Raw genomic sequence first — 10448 nt, forward strand, 5'->3', positions numbered from 1 at the left:
GTCCTCCTGGACCCTGGGCTCTTCCTTTCATTGGCGATCTTCATCGCATCAGACCTAGCAGACTTCACCTGCAGTTCGCAGAGGTATGACACTAGCTGGTTTTATAGCATTACCGACAATGAAAAAATGTCACTTCTGCTTTGCTTCTGCAATCAAACACAAACATTTTTGCACTTAACGTGCTCACATTTCTCTGCGGTATGAGTGTGCTATGCGCGTGTAGTTATGAATCTGCATAGCGTGTGTAAGAGTATGGAGGGCTTGGAGTGCCAATAAATACATTATTAAATATTTAATTAAATGTATCATTAATGAATTAAAATGTTAAATAATTAAATAATAAAATATTATTAATTAATACAAATAATTAATAAAATACATGAGTTAATAAATGCTTTAAATGATGATACTTGATTTTTAAGTAATTATTTATTTTTACATATGTATCATGTTGGCAATCACCTAGCAGCATGTAAAAAAAACTTGGATTTAACCTTAAGCATCATTTCATTTTCATTTCAGAACTGTAACACATTATTTATGTCCCTAAAAGCTGAATTATAAATGCCTAGCAACCACCTAGCAGTGGGTTAAAAAAATATATCTTGTGTTAACTGTATCATTTTAAATCATTTTTCTTTAAAGTTCTCTTCATTATTCTTCCCACATTCCAAACCAAATTAGGATTCGGGTTTCAAGATAAGGTGCCAATGCCTTTAACCTACTGGGCGGTTTAAACTTTTCACACACTGGGTGTGTTGTTCCCTTTGACTCAGAATGTGTTATGTAATTATGACAAGAACCCAAAGGTCCCCAGAAGAATAATACCAACTACTGTAAACCATACAGGCCAGTATACTAAAATATACTGCTCAAAAACTGATCGTGCTTAAATCAGAAATGCGATCTTTGTGAATGAAATATTTAATAAATATATTACGTAATTTATTGAGAAAAAACCAAATTAGACGGTCAGTGAAAAACAAAGCCATTAGCCTTCTAAATTAAACTAAAAGGCAAAAGTTTCATTGCTCAGGTGTTTTCTTAATTAATAAATGTACGAAAACAATAATCCTAAACTAAAAGCACACCGTGTGGCTAAGAATATCGAGCGGAAACATGCACGGCCACCTGTGTTCCTCCTAAATGTAGCCCTAAATTTTCTTAACTTCATAAACTGTTACAACTCCGATTTTTTTAACCACCTGGTACAGGTATATCATGTTCTAGTCAGACTTGTAGTTGTAACAGAGTGTCTTAGAGATGTAGCGTAATTTTACATTAAGTCTTAACCACGTGCTTTTATTTTGAAAGCAAACCACGGTTCGTTGTTTTGGAGTCTTTCCACGTCTTCAGGTAATAAAACAATCATCGTCATATTTGCATATAAAGCCCGTCTCAACATTAAGCGACAGCCTAACCAAGCGAAGACATGGAGACATTATACAGCCTTCTTGGCTCAGAGTGGATAGACGGCAGTAACATTTTAATCTTTTTGTTTGTTCTTCTGCTTACGACTGAAGTTTTGAAGAACAGAGTGCCAAAAAACTTTCCTCCCGGACCGAGGGCTCTGCCTTTCATTGGTGATCTTCATCGCATCAGACCTGATAGAATTCATCTGCAGTTTGCAGAGGTATACATACTAATTATTATTATTAGTAGTAGTTGTTGTAGTTGTTGTCGTAGTATTAATAATATTTTTGTTGGTGTTATTTCATGTCATAAAAATAGTGTGCCCCAGGCATTAAAAGTGCTGTTGCTCTCTTTTTGAAAGGTTAGTATGTATTTGTGCAGAGCCGGCCCAATTTTCTATGGGGTGTTAACCAGAATATGATGTGGGGCCCCCACCAACCACCTCATCTTCACCAATCTTAACCATATATTGTCTGTCCTTTGTGTGTGTGTGTGTGTGCGTGTGCATTCTACAGTTAAGACAACAGTTATCATGAGTCATTTGTGGGTTGGTAAGTAATAAACCAAAGCAAGCAAGTTAAGTACTTTTAATTGCATTCGAAATGTGCAATAGGGCAGAAGAGTCACAGAGAGTTCAGCCTAGTCCTGAATATTTTCTTACATAAAAATAGATACTTATGGATTGAATGAAGTATTTGTTTGTTGTTGTCATTTTGGTCTATTTATTGAGAGAAATAGACATTGCGGTGTGTGAAGCTGTATTTGTATTCACAAGAAGCTGTATTAATATTGGCTTTCTTAAGAAGAAGTAGCTAAAAAAAAAATAGGCAGATCCCAACCCAACACTGAACAGAATCTTCTGTTCATGTTCAGTTTGCAGAGAAATATGGAAACATATTCAGCCTTCGATTCTTTGGTCAAAGAACTGTGATCATTAATGGCTACAAGCTTGTCAAAGAAGCCCTAATCCAACGAGGAGAAGACTTCATGGATCGTCCCAGCCTACCAATGTTTGACGAATTGTTTGGGAATAAAGGTGATCATTTTCCTTGAAAAGTTTTTAAAATGTTTTAATAAGACCAGCATCACCAGCCTGTCACCTTTTTAGCAATGTTAAGACCTAACTCAATATTTTTTAGACTTTAATTTTAAGTTACTTTGCATCTAACGCTGTTTTGTTTTTCCAAAAGGTCTTGTGGTATCAAATGGGTATCAGTGGAAGCAACAGAGGAGATTTGCTCTTCACACACTCAGAAACTTTGGTCTGGGCAAGAAGACCCTGGAGTCATCCATCCAGCAGGAGTGCCAGTATCTCACAGAGGCTTTTGCAGATCAGCAAGGCACACACAGACACACAAACACACACACACACACACACACACACACACACACACACACACACACATGAAACTCACACTTTTTATGATGACACAGTAATAATACTTTTTTTGTCTTCATTAATAATAACCATTAATGGTTAATATGGATATATCCTTTTACTTTACCTCAAACTTCTGCAAGACAGTAACATACACCTGCACATTACTACATAAGACTCTAAATCCAACTAATCCTACAGTCATAGTGAAACACACAACAACTTTCTATGTTTTAAACTTAAACACAAGTCCATGTAAAATTTGTTTTAAAGAATCCAAAATTCATTAATATGAGTGTACTCTAATGTTTTGTCTAATGGCCATATTCTCTTTCAGGAAAACCTTTTAATACCCAGTCACTGTTAACCAATGCTGTGTCCAACATCATTTGCTGCTTGGTGTTTGGGAATCGATTTGAGTACACCGACAAGCAGTTTCAGTCAATTGTGCAGCTCTTCAATGAGATAGTTTACTTGGAGGGAAGCATGTGGGCACAGGTGAAACTCTTTTACATACTGTAGTGTTGTTTGACTCAGGATTCATATAGAACACACATAAGAACACTTTAACTGAACTTTTTTGTTCAGCCCAAGGAAAAGCTGTTTTTGCAAACCGAGCAGTTAGTGGAGCATAGCTATTGTGCACATTAGACTCCACCAGTGCTGTGCCTTGTCTCAGATTCTGTCACTGATAAGCAGAAATATTTCACTGTTGGGTTCATTTAAAAACAGTGGAGGAAGAAAGTTACATAGTTTGAAATCTGGTGCAATGTAAAACTGATTTTAATTACAATTAAAGTATTCTTTAAAATTGTGTTTAAATGAATTTACTTGGTTACTTTTCATTACTGTCTATCACAGTTTAAGCCTACTTTTGTCCAATTTGAGCTACTTAACATAAACCTAATGGTTATTCTCTTTACTTCCAGTAGGTTGCCATGGGTAGTTTATAAGTGAACTGCTGGGACACCATGTGATGTAATATCTTTGAAAGCCAACTGTTTCCAGGTGTCAGATGCCTTTTGACTGTCTTCCTGTTCTGTAGATTTACAACACATTACCCTGGCTGATGAGGTGGCTGCCTGGACCTCACAAAAAATATTCACTCTGTTTCAAAAGATAATTGACTTTGTAGAAGTCAAGATCAAAGAACACAGAGAAAACCTCAACCCATCATCACCAAGAGACTACATTGATGCTTTTCTCATAGAAATGGGGGAGGTGAGCGTTTTCAAAATGTGTTCTTGTGCATTTACATTTTCTAATGAAACATGTTTCCCACTTCTGGCTTTTGTGTCTCTGATAGAAGGAGGACAAAGACTCTGGTTTTAGTCTCAACAATTTGTGTTTTTGCACCCTGGACTTGTTTGGTGCTGGAACTGAAACTACTACAACTACTTTACACTGGGGCTGCTATACATGATCTACTACCCTGACATTCAAGGTGTGTGTATGAACAATATTAATCCTGAATACAGACTTGTGACCATCTTTCTATTACTTTTTTTCAGATTTCTCACAGATCATTCTTGTGTTGGGAGCGAAAGATGTGTAAATTTCCCCCTGGTTATCTAAGCGGCATAAACTTTTAATAGTGCCAAATTGCAACAACAGCCACCAGTTCGTTTTCTCACTATGTGCAGAAAAAGTCCGGGCTGAGATCGATGCTGTGATTGGTTCATCCAGACAGCCATCTATGACTGACAGAGAAAACATGCCCTATACTGATGCGGTCATCCATGAGATCCAGAGAATGGGCAACATCATTCCCCTCAATGTGGTCCGCAGTGCAAACAGGGAAACAACAGTGGATAAGTACACAATCCCAAAGGTACACAAAGCAATTGTGAAGAGAAATTTTTTATAGCACTTTTGCGTTTTCCTTTTTTTTCCAGATAGATTTTGAATGAAAAACTAGGAAAGCCGTCCTTTTATCATCTAATGCCAGGATTCTCAAAGTTGGTTGACTTTAATAAAGTTTTGTTTTGAATTCCAGAACGTCCTAAACTACAACTACCTGTTGTGTTAAGTTAAACAAGCCTATATGTCATGTGAGAAGATAGAGTAACACTTAACTTCCACAAAAAGCTACCTCAAATTCACCACAAAATGCAGAAAATGTATCTTGTAAAACGTGTTTAAGATAGAAAATAAAAGCTGGAGCAAGAATGAGAATGGGACACAAATGAGAGAGACTGAGATGCTGAGACATCCCAAAATATACTTGGGGCCAAAAATTAAACACAGTATGAATATAGTTCGTTTCAATTCAATTTTATTTAGATATCACCAAATCACAATAACAGTCACCTTGGGGTGCTGATTATTGTTAAAGTCCAACAATCAGATGGCTCCTTTTAAGGAAGTACTTGGGAACAGTGGGAAGGAAAAACTACCTTTAAACAGGAAGAAATCTCCAGCAAAACCAGCTTCAGGGAAGGGCAGCCATCTGCTGTGATCAGACGAGGTGTGAGGGGAGGAGAAAGGAAAAAAAGACACACTGTGGAAGAGAGCCAGACATTAGTAATAGCTAATTATTAAATGCAAATAAATGTATGAACACATAGAGAATGAAAAAAGAAAAGGAAGGGGAAGGATTTTAAATTTAATTCTAGATTTAACTGGAAGGCAATGAAGAGAAGTGAATATGAATCTAAAATGTTCTGTCTGTCTAGTCCCTGTCAGAGCTCTTACTGCAGCATTTTGGATAAATGCTTGCTGAAGGCTTTTCAGCGAGCATTTAGAGCAACCTGATACTAATGAATAGTCGACTGTAGAAGTAATAAATGCACAAATAATCAGCAATACCAGAAACATGTATGACAAACTGACTAGCACAAACACTAAAGAGACACAAATAAATAACGCTTCTAATTGGCTGTATTTTCTCAGGGTACAATGGTCATACCTGTTCTAAATTCGGTCTTAAATGACGAGACAATGTGGGAAACTCCAAACTCCTTCAACCCTCAACACTTTCTTGACCAGGATGGTAAATTCAGGAGGAGAGAGGCCTTCCTTCCTTTTTCTGCAGGTTAGTCAGTTGTTACAGTTCCTCAAAATCCAGTTAAAGGCTGTTTAAAGCCAAGTGCTTTAAAGAGGCAAAATGTCTTGCCATTAATCTTTTGCCTCAGCAGCCATTTACAATAACAGTGTTAACTTTGCTGAGGATCGATGTCTGTGATCAAAGAGATTAACTTATAAATTGTGTGAATAAAACTTATATGTCTCATTGGGTATTCAGGCAAGCGTGTGTGTCTCGGGGAACAGCTGGCCAGGATGGAGTTATTTCTGTTTCTTACCTCCCTCCTTCAGAGGTTTTCATTCTCTGCACCTGCTGGAGAGCAGCCCAGTCTGGAGTTCAAGTTAGGAGTCACTCGCAGTCCCAAACCTTACCGCCTCTGTGCCGTGCCACGTTAAAACACCAGCTCTTTTAATCTGAGCACTTATTTTCCCAGCAAAATGAATCGCAACGAATCACTGTCTACCATTACATTTATGTTGTAATGAATGATGATCTGCTGTATTACTATTTCTTTAGATTAAGATGAATTGTTATTTTTCATCCTCTCCGTATTAAAATATGCAGTAAATATCTTCTCCTGCAACTTTCTTAAAGTCTTTTCCAGTGCACATTAAATTTGTCAGACCTACCAGACTCATTGTGCTCAAATAAATCACAGTGTCATTAGGATTTGTGTTTAAGGTCACAATATAGTTTAAAACTGAGCTTTAACGGGTGGGAGTGCAGTTCGTTTCAGTGCTGTTTATCAGTTTGAAAATGTATCATGTAATGTGGACACTTCAGTTTCAATAAAAACTTTACTCTTTATTTAAAGGCTTTCAGAGTCACTTGTTGTCTTCATGAGTAAAACACCATATTCTGGCATGTGAAGAAAAAAAGAACTTTTCTTGGGTGTAAATCAAACCTTTACCTTTGCACACAAAGCAAATTCTGAGGTCCTTTATCTTCACATGTGCATGATATCAAATAACCAGTGAGAGAATGTCACCACAACTAAAGTAACCATGGTGAGGCAAATATTTAAATCCTTAATTGAAACCACTATTACCACCCAAATCCTTCTAGTGACCAATAATTCAGCAATCTTAAGATTATAAACAAAGGATAATTATAGGCTGGATGTGAACTGCATTGCTGGCTGCAGCTTTTGTGTGGAATCTGCGTGTTCTTTGTACAGACACACAATGGGACACACCTCCAAAAGTGGTTGAAAACAACAAGTTTCAGATTGGTGACAGTAAAATTGTGAGATTAAGAGGACTGGGGTACAACTGGAGCAGGTTGAGAAGTTGAATGGGTGCATTGGAGGTTTCTGGGAGAGTGCATTCAGGAGATTACAGGTTCTGAAGTTCAACTTCTGAAGTCTCTGTTGAGAAAAAATCAAGTTCTAGGAACATCTACAGAATCTAAGGGATCTTACAGCTAGTGAAGACTTCACTATGCTAATATGCACTTTCAAAAAGAAATCTCTGTTACTGCACATCACTTACGTATTATATTTTTTTACTGTCTTAGAAAAGTAATCAAACAAGGCCAGTTATTGATTAATTACAAATATATTACATCGGTAGGTGCAAGTATTAATCTGTAACTTTCATAAGTTTATTTGTCTAATAATGCTTAAGTAACAGAAAAGGCTTTTCTACAGCGCCCAGTTACGTTTTGCATTATTTAATACTGCATTGCTTTTTGTCCAATGGACCCCTCTGTAGGTACAACAAGAGAGCACTGTGCACTGTTTTCACAACCTAGCATGCCCCAGCTGCATGCTTACCGCATGCATTTGGTACCAAAACCTCAGTTATGTTGTGGTGGCGCAGTTAAGAGTGTTATTCCATCCCTGACACATCTGACGAATAAGCGGAGTAAACGTTCTCACGTGTTTTGTAATGACGCATTTTTAAGTCACTTTTTTCTCTTTGTGAAAAGAAACCAAAGCTCGAGGGAGAAAGCTACAAGTTAAAAAATCGATCAACTGATTGTTACCTTTAAACGAACTACAGGTCAGCACAAACAAGTGAAGACATGGAGACAGTATACAGTGTCCTCGGCTTAGAATGGATAGATTTTAGTAGCATTTCGTTATTCCTGTGTGTTTTTCTGCTCCTGACTGATTTTTTGAAGAACAGAGTGCCGAGAAATTTTCCTCCTGGACCCTGGGCTCTTCCTTTCATTGGCGATCTTCATCGCATCAGACCTAGCAGACTTCACCTGCAGTTCGCAGAGGTATGACACTATACATAAGAATAATATGTTATATTAAACAAATTGCTGACAGGTTAAAGTAGCACTCTAGTTTTTATCGCTTTTAAAATACACATTTATTGTTCTCATTAGAGGATTAAACTTAAAGATTTTATGCTAAGTTTACAGTTTTTGATGAAGACACCAGGCCTGCCCAATAAAGTCACTCTGCCTCATCAGCTGAACTGTACTGATATATCAGTTATACTAATTGATCAAATGTGCAAGTTATATTTCGTTATTTGATTCACAATAGTTTTGTGCTTCTGTAGGTCACACGGTTCATTCAGCAGTTCATGCAGCTGGTTTTATAGCATTACCGACAATGAAAAAATGTCACTTCTGCTTTGCTTCTGCAATCAAACACAAACATTTTTGCACTTTTATAAACGTGCTCACATTTCTCTGCGGTACGAGTGTGCTATGCGCGTGTAGTTCTCAACCTGCATAGCGTGTGTAAGAGTATGGAGGGCTTGGAGGGCCAATAAATACATTATTAAATATTTAATTAAATGTATCATTAATGAATTAAAATGTTAAATAATTAAATAATAAATATATTATTAATTAATACAAATAATTAATAAAATACATGAGTTAATAAATGCTTTAAATGATGATACTTGATTTTTAAGTAATTATTTATTTTTACATATGTATCATGTTGGCAATCACCTAGCAGCATGTAAAAATTACCTTGGATTTAACCTTAAGCATCATTTCATTTTCATTTCAGAACTGTAACACATTATTTATGTCCCTAAAAGCTGAATTATAAATGCCTAGCAACCACCTGGCAGTGGGTTAAAAAAGAAATCATATAAACAACATCTACCACCATTGTTTAAAAAACTTTTTTCAGTGTGATTAGGATATTGTAAACTCTTGCAATAATACAGAAAAAACCCCAGCAACCATCAAGCACATGGCAACTATTCATCCCGATTCTTTTGTCCCCATGATAGAACAGAGAAAACCTGACTCGTAGTGGTCAAAACATTTTATATTTCTTTTTATTCAATCATCTTCCGGAAGAGAGAGACCCCTGCACAGCCCAAACGCCAGTTGCAGGATCTCTAACATTACAAGCTCAACATGTGTCTTATATGATGTTATTTCTGTACTCCTACGTCACACACGTCACACACAGTTTCATTACAAACAAAACTCCTTCTCTTTAGTTCCTATTTTCTGTGTCTGATTTATTAATATGCCTGTGCACTAGAACTTCCTGTGCAGCTTGCCATAACTTCCCCTTTCTAAGGCCTGTTGCCAGGGCAACCTATCTGAACTTAGTTTCACTCTGTCTGTTGCTCATACTCTACAAGAAAACATCCAGTTTCCTGTCAGAATGTGACCTAGTCTCAAAGCTGGCCTTCTTTTATACCTAAAACAATATAATCAGCAAAATAAGCCTTAAAATATATATTAATTTCATAACACAACAAACTGCATTTTAGCAGGACGAAATCTCAAGCAGCACCAGGCTCGGGGACGGGTAACTATCTGCCGCGACTGGTTTGGGGTGAGGGGATGGAGACAGTACGAAAACATACTGTGCAAGAGAGTCAGAGATTTAAAAAAAAAAAAGGTTTAAATGCAAAGTGAAGTATACAAACACAGATGTCATCCTCACCAACACACCTGTCCACTCTCTGTGTTCAGTTTGCAGAGAAATATGGAAAGATTTTCAGCCTTCGACTCTTTGGTGGAAGAGTTGTGGTCCTTAATGGCTACATGCTTTTGAGAGAAGCGCTGGTCCAACAAGGAGAAGACTTCGCAGATCGTCCAGCAGTACCCATATTTGAAGACTTATTTGGGAACAATGGTGTTTTTTTTCTTTTCTTTTTTTCCCCAAAAGAATCTCCTTAGTAATAATTAGACCAGCAGCACCAGACTTGCCAAATCTGGGACATTAAGATGTTCTAATTAGTTTCTATTACTATTATGTGTGTCCAAAGGTCTTGTGATGTCAAATGGGTATCAGTGGAAGCAGCAGAGGAGATTTACTCTTCATTCACTCAGAAACTTTGGTCTGGGCAAGAAGACTCTGGAGTTTTCCATCCAGCAGGAGTGCCAGTATCTCACAGAGGCCTTTGCAGATCACCAAGGCACCCGCCAACCCCACTGCACACACACACACACAAAACTCACACTTATGATGACATATTAATGCGTTTTAATCTTTATTAAATGTCAGTATCTCACAGAAGCTTTTGCAGATCAGCAAAGCACAAATATATCACTGTCAGGGCTCTGTGTGCAGGTGGATGGAGAGGTGGATCCAATCGCAGGACTCAGACACTGAATGGTAACTTAAAACCTCAGCTTTATTGCTGGCACGAAAACAAAACATAAACAGAGCAATGGTACTGAAATACTGAATAC

General features: G+C 37.3%; 1 pseudogene; it reads left to right on the forward strand.

Moving 5' to 3' along the window:
- Nucleotides 1-1395: 1395 nt before the first annotated feature.
- LOC116331080 overlaps nt 1396-10448 on the forward strand; it is an 18856-nt pseudogene continuing 9803 nt past the window's right edge.

Source organism: Oreochromis aureus, linkage group 23 (assembly GCF_013358895.1).
Source record: "Oreochromis aureus strain Israel breed Guangdong linkage group 23, ZZ_aureus, whole genome shotgun sequence".
NCBI lineage: Eukaryota > Metazoa > Chordata > Actinopteri > Cichliformes > Cichlidae > Oreochromis > Oreochromis aureus.